Source organism: Oncorhynchus clarkii, chromosome 5, assembly GCF_045791955.1.
Source record: "Oncorhynchus clarkii lewisi isolate Uvic-CL-2024 chromosome 5, UVic_Ocla_1.0, whole genome shotgun sequence".
In the NCBI taxonomy this organism is placed as follows: Eukaryota; Metazoa; Chordata; class Actinopteri; order Salmoniformes; family Salmonidae; genus Oncorhynchus; species Oncorhynchus clarkii.
The window spans coordinates 60,016,734-60,030,215 of record NC_092151.1 but is presented as its reverse complement, the minus strand read 5'-3'; the positions used below and the strand labels follow the sequence as shown (position 1 = coordinate 60,030,215).

At 41.5% G+C, this 13,482-nt stretch overlaps 1 protein-coding gene across 1 annotated transcript in view; it reads left to right on the top strand.

The window, feature by feature from the left end:
- The first annotated feature begins 203 nt into the window (after positions 1 to 203).
- The window catches only part of LOC139410131 (cortexin-1-like), a 31,190-nt gene continuing 17,911 nt past the window's right edge, over positions 204 to 13,482 (top strand). The window contains exon 1 of the mRNA XM_071155577.1: positions 204 to 306. The gene's annotated coding sequence lies outside the window, so the exon portion shown is untranslated. The remainder of the gene's footprint in view (positions 307 to 13,482) is intronic.

Sequence of the window (13,482 nt, the reverse complement as noted above, 5' to 3'; positions counted from 1 at the left end):
TGTATACATTAATAATGTACAAAAGGTATGACACAAATAATATTACAGTAGGCTACTATCATTTGTGTTACTGTGTTATGTGATGTTGTATTTTTTCCTGATTGGATGACTGTCTCCAGAAAGGGAAGTGGGTGGGGTGCTTTAAGAGTCTCGCGCAAAAACAGCCCTCATATCATATAGTCGTCCCCAGGCAGCAAAGCGCAAGAGCACACATGCTTTTGGGACGAGCGAACCTCACAGCGCACGAAGTTGGACCAAACCGGACTCTTGTAAAGGATAAAGACTTGTCACCTCTCAAGAACTCAGGTTTGTTAACACTATTAGCCTACAGTTTTGAAAAACATTAGACGTGACATTGTTTTTGATAGGCTGTCATAGGTTTTGAGGCGCATGTGAAAGTAGTTATGTCAATCTGCGTTTTCGAAGTGACTTTGGAAATACTGTAGTAATGTGGAAAATATGTAAGGCACAGGGGCTTTTAAATACATTGCATGTCAATAAGCAGGGGCGTCATTTCAGCTAAACTTGCGGTCTGGTGTGTCAAATTGAAGCTCATTTATTGCATTTTTTCACAATTTAAAAACTCATGCAATTTGGAGAACTGCAAAAAACAAGCAAAATTGACTCCAGCCATTATCACCTTGTTGCTGTAGCTTCGTTCGCCTCAGTCAAATAGGGAATTTACCATTCTACTAACATGTCATACAAGAATTAGCTGCTACGCACTAGCACAGCACCATGATTAAAACTCGAGTTAAGTTTTATGTCATTGTTAAACCAAACGGCAGTTACCTAGCCAAAGCCATCTACAGATGTAGGATCTTAATTTTGTTTGAGAATATTGCTGCAAAGCAGGAAATGCAAACTTGTAATGTAATTGAGTTTTAGAAAGGCTTGTAAAGTTTGTGATTTCAAACCCGATTTGCCCTAACGAAATTGTTTAATTATAATTCACATTTCCTGTTTCTGCATGATTATTTTCCTGCTGTAGCAAACTAATCCTACATCTGTATTACAGCCAACTTTACCTTTGCACTGGTTTGAGAAAAAAAAAAGTGCTGTTCCATGCGGCTGCATCCATTGAACGAGCCTAACCTCCTGCTCTCAGGAGTCCGCATGGTCCTAAAGTCAGTATCAATACCGCTAAACTGCATTTGCCTTTAAACGGGATTTGAATCATTTTAGTAGCCTATTTTAAGTTGTTGGTGTTGATAAGTTTGTTGGTGTCAATAAGTGTCCCTGTATTGTAAAAGAATACAAAACATTTTACAGATAAAAAAAAATCAATATTTGATCAGTATTTTACAGTAGTGTAGACTTCGCAGCCATATAGTCAGCTGTTTAGCTCTACCAAACTAATGCAAACATAAAGTATGTTCTGCTGAGTTGCCTCAATGTCTTTCTCAATTGTATATAGTTGACTACAGAATATATAAATTCAACAAATGCCAAGACATAACCCAGCTAGTACATTTGGTTCCTTGGAAGTTGTGGGAATGTATGTTTTTGGTTTCACATTGGTTGTGGGAACAAAGCCATACTTTTCCTGAATGGTAAAAACTTCTGAGAACAGATTTGAAAATGTGTCCTTTTCTGGGAACATGTATTTTTAGGTTGCAGGGAGGTTCTGAGAACGTTTTACTCTGGTTCCTTGAAAATTTTCCTGGGAGGTCTTATTAACGCTCTGAAAAGGGAATTTACTTATTGTTTCAATGAGCCTTTTAATAATCCTGCTAGCTTATTTTTGGTTAACTTTTTTAAAACTCCAAGCACAGATAGGACACATGGAAATTAATTTCCTTAGACATTAATCATGCAAACTCTTATTTTGTATTGTGACATGGCATCAGTGAGATTCAAACCGATTATCTTCTGTCCACTGTGCCACCAGGATGAAGCTAGTGTGACACACACAAATATTTATGGTCATATTTTTGTCTTTATTTCATTTTTATGGAGCCACCCCTTGTTTAATTTTCTCGGTCTCCCAGGTATTTGCGTTGAAGGTAATGTATATGGTTACCACCACTAGGGGGAGCTGTGACAATGGGGAGCGTTAGTGGGATCGTGAGGTCTTGGATGTTTCTTCTATCTTGGAGAAAGCAGTGTTCACTATCAGGCAAACTTTTTTCCGACTCATCATTCAACCCTGTTAATTCAGGTATGTAATGTGCGTAATTACAATATGACTCACAAAATAATAAGATGGCATGCTTAACTACATAGTCCATGAGTTTGATGTTTGAAGGTAATTGAAAGGAGTTTTAACCGAGTGAAAAAAATTGTTTGTATTTTCCCCATTATAGGTAATGGAGGTACGCTAGGTTTGGTAATGGTTTACATGTAAGCAAAGGGAACAAGATGGCATCCAAACTGTTTGCAAAAGTACAAACAATCTTACTATTTGATTTATTTTCTATGAACAAAGTCACAGTTTACTTCAGGTAATATGTACATATGCAATGTGACGATAGAATGTGTGGAAAGTGTTTATTGTTAAGAAAATAGCATTTAACAGTTTGCTAACTTTATGTTACCTGAATTTAGATTTGCTAAGCACTAGCTAGCTCTAGGCTATTCGGTTTCAGCTATTGTTAGCTCACGTGTTGATGATTTAGACTAATGTTTCTAGCATTGTTTAGCACAGGCCTCCAGTCATTTGTAGCTTTATGGGATTTGACACTGCTAGTACTGTGCTCTCTATATAATGTAATGTAGCCTTTTATGGTACAATTGGATTGTTTTACATGAAATAGCTGAATACTATACTGATTTATTAGCCTCAGGTTATCTGCACGATTCATTTGACTATTAGTGAAAGGTAAAATGTGAATGTGTAGATGTATGGAGGTAGCTTTTTGAATTTGAGACATTTATTTTGATACCCAATATGGAATGTGAAAAGACTTAATACTACAATGCAGTTGTAATGTGTACTTGACAAACCGAAAAGAAAGATACAAAAAAACAAACATTTAAAAAATCTTGGAGAATGCCTGCTACTGAAAACTACTAACCTCTCATCTTTCCACCCTGCTGATTCAGGTCTCTGCTGACCACGTCTGTCCGAGTCGTGTAACAGATTTTCAGGCTCGTCTGGGATTGGCGCCACCTGCTGGAAGTATCTGATCCATAGATTTATGAACCAGAGACAGCATGACGCTTGACCAGAGCGAGAGGGCTACAAGTGGGCGACTCATGAAAGGGGATCCTGACTGAGAGGAGTGCAGCACTATGTACCTTAAGTGTTTGGAAGCGTGCATCATGTCCAATGACAAAAAGGGTCTGGGCCATTAAGAAAAGGTTGCCTACACTGGCATCTCATTTAAGTTTTCCAGTTGAAAGTCTTGATGTGGTAGCAGAGCTAGACCCAGCTAAGTTAAACAAGTCTAATGAGGAAGGTTGTTTTGACAGTGTGGGAATTCATGTGTTGCAAGACCCTGCTTGAGCTACAGGATAGGGGTATGGCTCGGTTACTGTTTTATAAAGGATGCTATTGACGAGGTTGTGAAGGTAGTCCAGGATGTGAAGGTAGTCCAGTGACCAGATATATCCGCTAATGGAGCTACTGCTGATACTGAAATACAAGAGTCTGAGTATCAGTGGATTTTGACCAGTTATAAGGAGCTAGGCAGAATACACTGAAGGAGTTAAGTAACACCTGCCACACCCACACCAGACAAACCACCTACTGTAAAGGAATTTAGCAGTTTTTCTAAAATCCTGAGCACAGACCATGCAGCACACCTCACAGCTGATGGCATGGTCGCCATCAGAGACCTACCATATCTGCAGCGCAAGATGTGGGGGGGCCTGGAAAGTTGAGGTCATACATTAGTTACAACTGCATATGTAAACAAATAAGAAGGGTTCAAATTAAAACACAGTAAAGCTGAAATCATCACAGGCATCTTCTGCATCATCAAACCAGAACTTTAAAGACATGCTAATACATAAGAATGAAAGGATTGTTGCTGAGCTGAAACATTTGTTTCGGTCTCACTTAGGAGAAAAGAGGAGCACGCCGAGGTTAGGATGGACCGCCTGGGCAACGGTGATCCAGATCTGTCAATACAGGTGCCGTTCCTGGTTAGTCTCGTGACACTAGAGCAGCCGTTCCCAAACTAGGTGAGGCCGCCTGATATGAAAATGGGGTCGTGGCAGAATTAAGACCCCTCCTCTCTTATTACCCTATCAGATAAGGCATTACTGAGGCATGTAATCAAAATAACAAGCAATGAAAGTGAGAGACAGGGTAGGTTGGGCCAAACCTTCCGTCACAAGACGACCCACCCACAGTGCCAAGCTTGAAGTGGATGAAGTCAAAGTTCTCCAGTGGAATGGACTAAAGCACCCTTGGGAGACTGATCGACACGTTAGCCAGTCCGCCTGTCTTAGCCTGCCTCAACTTTGACTTGCCTTTATGCACCACACTGATGCCTCTGACAAGGGGCTTGCTGCTACCAAGAAACTGATGCATGAATGGGGAAAACTACGCATTGACAATGGTCTCCTGTACCGGAGAACCAGTCAAAGTCATGAGCTAGTCTTACCAGGCCTGTACAAGCAAATGGTATTGAAACAACATGTTAATGATGACATGGTTCATGTTGGAAGAGAGACATTGGCGCTGTATCAGGCAAAAGAAGCCAGTCACACATGTACGAGCACCAACTGGCAATATCAACCACAAGTTCACCACTAGAGCTAGTCTCTATCGACTACATGCATCTGGAGGCCAGCAAAGGTGGCTTTGATTACATCCTGGTAGTCATCAACCATTTCACAAGATTCGCACAAGCGTATCCGACCAAGAACAAATCCGGAAGAACAGTAGCTGAAATGATATTCAATGACTTGATCCCAAGGTTCCACTCCTAGTTACACCACGATCAAAGTTGAGAGTTTGAAAACAAGTTCTTCAAAACACTGCAGCAAATGACTGGAGTGGTTCACTCAAGGACATCTCCCTATCACCCTCAGGGCAACTTGGCTGAAATATTCGATAGGACCCTACTTCAGATGCTGAGAACGCACACCGGCTACAGTCCTTGTACGAAACCTAAGTGAGAGAGGTGGACCTGGAAAGTTGAGGTCATACTGGGAAAAGACAATATATGTAGTTAAAGAGCAATTGAGTTACAATCCAGTGTACAAACTCTGTCCAAAGATGGGTGGGAACAAGACCTTTATCTTCCACCGCAATCTCCTGCACCTAGTCAATGACTTACCTGCAGACTTACCTGCAGACTTACCGCCGCAGCCTGCACAGACAAACCCACCTAAAGAGAAAAGGAAGAGCTGACCCAAAACAATGATACAAGACTCGGATGACGAAAGCACAGGAGCACATGCCTGGCTGATAATACCTGTAAGAAAATAGCAAAGAACAGACAATCTATGATACTCCGAGGAACCCAGCACGTGTAGGACCCACACAAGACGCTGTACCTACCAGAGTTATTGCACCTGAAAGAGAAATCCAAAGACCAGAAGAGTTGAAAGGAGGAGAACAAGAAGAGGAATACTTACCCACTGAACCAGCACGGTCAGACATAGATGGATATGGACGAAGAATACCTGTACGAAGAACACCTGTGCAAGAGGAAAGACTCCTAGTAAACCCCCCACTAGTTGACGCAGGTTGGACAGGCTAGGAGGCCCACACGTGAGAAGGCCTGCACAGATGCTTCTTAGTACACGCTAGGTCAGCCATCCTTCTAGCCACACACTGCAATCAACACTGTAGAGGTTTTTGGGGTGCCACCTATGACAGTCTGGGGAATTCCAATGTATGACATTCCACAGCCTTACCAAACACTACCCTACCCCACACTAGTGCCTTGCCATATTAATAGGAAAGAATTTAAAGTGAAGCACTTATACATACCAATGACATGTAAATAAGGGTTAAATGTCAGGTTTTGGCATTTTATTTATTTATTTATTTATTTTATGGCGCCATCCCTTTAATTTTCTAGGTCTCCCAGGTATTTGCGTTGAAGGTAATGTATATGGTTACCACCACTAGGGGGAGCTGTGATGTCAATGGGGAGTGTTAGTGGGATCGTGAGGTCTTGGATGTTTCTTCAGTCTTGGAAAATGCCTGATACTGAACACTAACTTTCTCTTATCATTCAGGAATGTAAATGTGTAAAAGTACAATATGAGTCCTGAAATATTGAGATATCATGGTTAACTACATAGTCCAAGATTTTGGAGATGTTTGAAGGGAGTTTTAATTGGGTGGTTTGTATTTTCCTCGTTAAGCAATGGTTGCTAATGGTTTACATGCAAGCAAAGGCAACAAGATGGTGTCTGAAATGTTTGACTTTTTCAACAATGTTTTTAGCTCCTATTTGTTTTCTTTTCTATGAACAAAGGCTCTGTTTACTTCAGGTAATATTTGTACATATGCAATGTGTCGATAGAATGTGTTTGTATTAGCATTCAAAATAGCATTTAACAGTTCGCTAACTTTATTCTAACCAAATGTAGCTTTGCTAAGCACTAGCTAGCTCTACGCTATTGGGTTTCAGCAATTGTGACCTCGAATATTGATAGTTTAGAATGTAATGTTTCTAGCATTGTTTAGCACAGGGCTCCAGTGATTTGTAACGTTATGGGAATTGACACTGCTAGTACAGTGAGCTCTATATAATGTGATGTAGCCTTTTCTGGTAGAACTTCATGGTTTGACATTCCAAATAGCTTTTGTTGGTATATGCTGAATGCTACACTGAATAGCCTCAGGTTATATTCATTTGACTATTAGTGAAAGGTAAAATGTGAATGTGTAGATGTATGGCGATGGCTTTTTGAATTGGAGACCTTTATGTTGATACCCAATATGGAATGTGAAAAATACTTTAACACTACAATGCAGTTGTAATGTATACTTGATGATTGATTTAGACAAAAAATGAACAAAAGAGAACTGATACTGAACACGAACTTTTCTCAGTCTCATCATTCCACCCTGTTAATTCAGGTCTATTAACTGCTGACCACGTACATGTAAAATTTGATTTGAAGTGTTATTTGTCACATACACATGGTTAGCAGATGTTAATGCGAGTGTAGCGAAATGCTTGTGCTTCTAGTTCTGACAATGCAGTAATAACCAACAAGTAATCTAGCTAACAATTCCAAAACTACTACCTTATAGACACAAGTGTAAGGGGATAAAGAATGTGTACATAAAGATATATGAGTGATGGTACAGAGCGGCATAGGCAAGATACAGTATTGAGTACAGTATATACATATGAGATGAGTATGTAAACAAAGTGGCATAGTGATAGATGTATTACATAAATGATAAATTATGATAGAGTACAGTATTAACGTATACATATGAGATGTAAACATTATATTAGGTAGCATGCCATGTTTGTTTACACATACAAAGAAAGCTGTTCATTTTAGTCTATTCAAACAGACCCCATTTCAAAGGAAACAAGCACTCGGGAGTGGTCAATTAGTGGGCGCGGGCCGGGTCAACGGCATCAATGTAACAGTATAACTTTAGTCCGTCCCATCGTCCATACCCGGGCTCGAACCAGGGACCCTCTGCACACAGACAACAGTCACCTACGAAGCATCGTTTCCCATCGCTCCACAAAAGCCGCGGCCCTTGCAGAGCAAGGGGAACCACTACTTCAAGGTCTCAAAGTGAGTGACGTCACCAATTGAAACGCTATTAGCGCGCACCACCGCTAACTCGCTAGCCATTTCACTTCGGTTACATGTAAACAAGCATGACATGCTAAGTGTTACATGCCTCGGACTGAGACGTGATCAGCGGTTAATAGACCTGAATTAACAGGGTGTTGTAGGCAAAATAACCATAGAACGACCACATTCTCACCAATCTCTAAGAAACATATGGTTCTCAGAACGATATGTGCTAGCTGGGAATAAGCTAATTATAGTACCTTTGCCAAAGTGCAGCAATAAAATGTTTCTGTGAATGCTCTGACTGAAGCAGAATATTGGGAATACTGTTTTGGCACAATATTATTCAGCAAAAAAATGTTACTGTCAGTTATGATTTATGATACTAATGTGCAATTGTTTATACATTGCTTTTAAGATTATTTCGTTTTTTTTCATTATGTGAAAAGGCATTTGTATGCTTTCTTGGACCATAACAAAACAATATATCATTGTTTTGTGTCAAACATGATTTAATATCACTCATGTCATGAGCCTGATGAGATAATAGTAGTTAGAGGGATCTATTTTGGATTTTAAACACAGGGTATAATCCCATCAGAAGCTACAGTGAACACACTTCATCTGGATTACAATGTCCAGCCATGCTACTCTCAGAGAGGCCATATTTCTGCTATACATCATCTAACAAGAATATAATGAAACTTGACTGATCGGGAACAGTGAGTGCACTCACAGAAAATAAAGTTTTCAAACAAATCAAGGTGAACCATGGAATAACCTGCAGTCTTCTTTCTATATGAGGTGGACCAAATACCAAAGTGCCATGAAATTGTATGATAGTGAGTGTGTTCGTGTAACAGTTCCTATGCATGATGTGCATGCGGTCTATTTTGGTTTGAAAGGAGACTGGTATCTAAGCAATGTCATCGAATAAGCAAGGAAAAACATTTTGTAATATTTACTGAAGGAAGAATACTGGAAGTGTAACAGGTGTCCGTGTGATGCTAACAGCTTAGCTTCCTCCAGTGATCCTCTGCTTTGCAACACATGTGACTGCCTTCCTTGACAACGTGTAAACCGATTTTGAGACATACAAATGGTGTGAGTGCACTCAATTGTCTTCGGTTCAGTTCCAACCGCGATGTCCCAGTCAAATGTCCCTCTATAGAGGACGATGATCATTGTAAAAGCGGTAGATGACAAAGTAGTTTGTAGAAGATGGCAGTTCGCACTGGTGCCTTGCCGGGGGTACAAAACCGGTCAAGATTCTCTGTTCACAAACGTCAAAGGTAAAATATGTCCCACTTCCCTTCTGGTTCTTATCTTTAGTAGTACATGAATTGTAGACCGTATCCAACGTAATCGTACGCCGTTTCGTGGTGGTTGCCATCTGCTTTACAGAGACGATAATGCCTGTGCAGTAGTGTTCTGGAGCAGTGCGAGTTAATATCTTTGGCTGTGAGTGATGGAAAAGAAATTGCCTTCAAGACTATTACTTGAATAATTCTATGGATAATTTTTGGCACAAGGGTGAAAATGAAGTCTTTTTAGCCTGGCTCGACTTCAGTTAAACTGCAATACCGAAAGTGTCCTGAGCACAGTGGAAAGTGTGCTTCTTGACTGGAACCCTGGGGCCTTGCTCCCAACCCATACAATTAGTGCAAAGAAGTCAAACAAGCGAGAGCTACATTAGCAGGATTAAAAATAAAGTTTTCTGAATTTAATTAGAATATTTGTTTTTGATATTTCTATTCTAACCCCCAATGGTGCATTCAAAATAACCCACCTGCTTAACTATTAGGTGTGTGTGATTGGTTAGACGCAGTCAACGCCAACATTTAAAACTGCCAATCAGACTAAATCAGTGATCTTCAACCTTTTCTTACCCAGGGACCCCTCTCCCGGGAAACCCGGCGACCCATCATACTTAAATACTTATTTATTTTTTAACATGTTTTGTCTTATCAGGTGAATGATAATGGCAAGGAGACATAATCAACATTTTAAAATGAATCGATTTGGTCAATAGTTTTTCATTATTTTGTAAACTCTAAAATACATTTCTAGGCTAAGTCTAAACACATTTTCGCTAAGAGTACTTGTTTAGCCGGTTAAATAAAAAATACACTCAAAATATGACCTGGCCTCCACAATTACCCGACCTCAACCCAATTTAGGTGGTTTGGGATGAGTTGGACCGCAGCGTGAAAGAAAAGCATTCCAGGCAAGGCTGGTTGAGAGAATGCCAAGAGTGTGCAAAGCTATCATCAAGGCAAAGGGTGGCTACTTTAAATAATCTAACATTTAATTTTTTGATTTGTTGAACTTTTTTGGGGGTTACTACATGATCCCTTATGTTATTTCATAGTTTTGATGTCTTCTCTATTCTACAGTGTAGAAAATAGTAAAAAAAAAAGAAAGAAAAACCCTTGAATGAGTAGGGGTGTCCAAACTTTTGACTGGTAGTGTGTTTGTGTATATTTCCGTGGACCCCCTGCAGTCTACGGACCACCGGTGTGAATACTCCTGGACTACATGTTTCATTTGATCCTCATTATGTCCTGCTCTTTGCCTGGTTCATAACTGATGTTAATAGGAAACACCAGGAGCAGCTGCTTATCTTTTATATTGTCCTCCATCTATATGTGTGTTATTGGATCAAATCAAACTTTATTTGTCACATGTGCCGACTACAACAAGTGTAGACCTTACTGTGAAATGCTTACTTACAGGCCCTTAACCAACAGTGCAGTTCAAGAAGAGTTAAGAAAATATTTACCAAAGAAACTAAAGTAGAAAATAATAATTTATAGTAGCACAATAACGAGGCTATATACAGGGGGTACCGGTACCGAGTCAGTGTACGGGGGTACAGGTTAGTTGAAGTAATTTGTACCTTGTAGGTAGGGGTGAAGTGACTAGGCATAGATAATAAACACTGAGTAGCAGCAGTACGGTAGCAGGGAACAGTCTATAACTTGGGTGACTGGAGTCTCTGACAATTTTATGGGCTTCCCTCTGACACCGCCTAGTATATAGGTCCTGGATGGCAGGAAGCTTGGCCCCAGTGATGTACTAGACCGTACGCACTTCCCTCTGTAGAGCATGACAGTCAGATGCCAAGCAGTTGCCATACCAGGCGGTGATGCAACCGGTCAGGATGCTCTCGATGGTGCAGCTGTAGTACCTTTTGAGGATCTGAGGACCCATGCCAAATCTTTTCAGTCTCCCGAGGGGGGAAAAGGTTTTGTTGTGCCCTCTTCACGAAAGTCTTGGTATGTTTGGACCATGATAGTTCGTGGGTGATGTGGACACCAAAGAACTTCAAACTTTTGACCCGCTCCACTACAGCCCAGTCGATGTTACAGCAGGGCCAGCGGCCACACACACACACAGGGAAGAGCAATGGGCTATCACCGCTGTGCATGCCTCCTCGACACCTGGAGTCAGAGCAATTTGAGCTAAGGAAATCTGTGCTGTTTGTGAGAGACCTAAGGGCCTCCTCTGAATTGTGTTGCATTGTATTACTATCCTCCTCGGTTTGATTTCCTGCCTAAGATCTCTCTTCAAATATTCATCGTCCCTATATTCTGGAGCCATTTGATAATTGACACTGGCCCGGGTTTTATGATCTCCTCTCTTCATCTGAGAGTGTGGAGCACTATTTAAGATAGCCCTTAGCCTCCCACACCGAGCCAGACCTCCAGTATTAAACCTGTCTTTGTGTGGTGGACAACTGCCTACTTGGACTAGAATCTGCTGACTGTTAAGGGTTCTTCTGTTAAGCTCTCCCTTTCTTCTCTAAATGTGTTAGGTCTTCTTTTCTTTGATAGATATGATTCTGAGGCTTGAGGATTTCCCCCTAGCCCAGCGATCAGTTTTACTGACTCTGACTTTACCAACGTCATGCATCCATGTCTTTGTGGGGACAAACTCTTTATTGCTTAATCCATTCTTCAGGGCTCAATTTATACCTTCGAATGTGAATGGGATCTGGACAGTCAGCATGTCCTGTATATGTGGAGCCCAGCTATCAGCTTGACTGGAGAATCTGTGTTTTTAGTTCTCAACTGCCCTTTCATTTCATCTAAAAGACTGACTTAACATTGTGGCCAGAGATAAGAAAAGAGGGCGTGGACTATCCGGTCCCAATCTGTCAGCATGTCTTCACAGACTGAAATGTATTGTGTCCTTAAAGTTTCTCTAACCTTTCCGACCTTTTGTACATTTTCAGTAAAGTTTTGACTTTGCTGACTCTTTGCCTTGGTGCTCTTCGGAGCGTGTAATGTAATGCGTTGATGTTCCGTGATCTGGCACGGGCCCCGATGGTCCGCTGTGGGGAAAGTCAGAATACTCAGAACGGGGGAAAGTGCTGTCCTCTGACTTTGGGACTGCTGACATCTCCATATTCCTGCCACCGGCTCCCTCCCAGATCCCTCTGATTGATGTTTGTCTGCCTGGCTGACTGACTATCGTGCGCGTTTCTCCATGAATACAGACATGAATCACAGGGATTAGCATTCCGCTCTTCCTATCTCTCCCTGCCTCCGTCCACCTCTTTCTCAGTGGGGTCTCAGTTCCTTACACGCGTCTGGCAGTTCGGCTGACAGTGGGGGGTCCGGGATGAGTGGCTGGGGGCCCCGCCAGAGCGAGCCCTGTCGGACGCTGCCTCACTCACTGCCACTTTGGATGGCCCTCGTCTGGCTGAATATTTCATGGTGTGATTTGGGATGTAAATTAAAGATGTGTTTTCAGGTGGGTTTGACCAGACTGAGTGATATTCTCTGTGACTGGTGGGGGGAGTGGCTGTTCTAAGGCTGCCCTTCACCTTGGCAGTCTCGTAGGGACACAGGGTTGCATTGATGGTATTTTCTTGGTGTTGTTGTTCTTTGAGACAGTCCTGTTCTGCTTTTTCACAGGAAAATGTAGATACATATAAACTGAGAATGAAGTGAGAGAAAGGACCCCACGAAAGTGTGTGTGTACTGTAGGCTATGTGTTTGTACCAATGAGAAATTTCTAAATGGTTACTGCCTACATCCCACCCTCTGAGAGGAGGCTGTTTCCTCTGTCAGTATTGAGGGACACTGAAGACTGATATTACTCATCAGCAGCATGGGCTCTTTTATAGAAGGCCACAGCCTCCCTGCGGTGCGACACACACACTGACGGCTCAGACAATCAGGAGAATTACACTAACATCCTGGAGTGGAAGCAGCCGTTCTTAACTAGAGGATCCTCCTCTCCCCAGCTAGGTTGAAGTGTGCTGCTTTCCTCTCTTACCAGGTGACCCTTTGTCTAGCACAACACCAGCCCAGCAGGGCATATGTTCACGTTCTAATACATTTGTCTCATAACTGATTCAAACACTAATAGGAATTTGAACTGACTGATCACGTCAGTGCTTCAAATATTCTGCATGATGCGTCTGTGGGATAAGAGTGGGCTTTGTAAAAGGAAACGCTGAGCCTTTGTGCTCCTGTCTAGAGCAGATTTGTCCTCTCTCTGCCTGTCATGCATCACGGTGATAAATGTGTTTAAGGGAAGCCATGAACAATTCCTAATCTCCAAAGGACACAGTTTCATCAGGTCTGAATGGCCTATACTTCAAATTTACGAGTGTCGAATGGGAGAAAAGTACATTTTTATATATGTAAGTTGACATGCCTGGAGAATGTATGAATATACAATTCATCTCGCTTTAGTTTTTAGTCGCTACAATGTTGTGGTTTTTTTATGCCCCGGCACCACCACCTCAACATACACACTGCAAAAAAAGAGTTTGGTACTCTTCTCATTAAA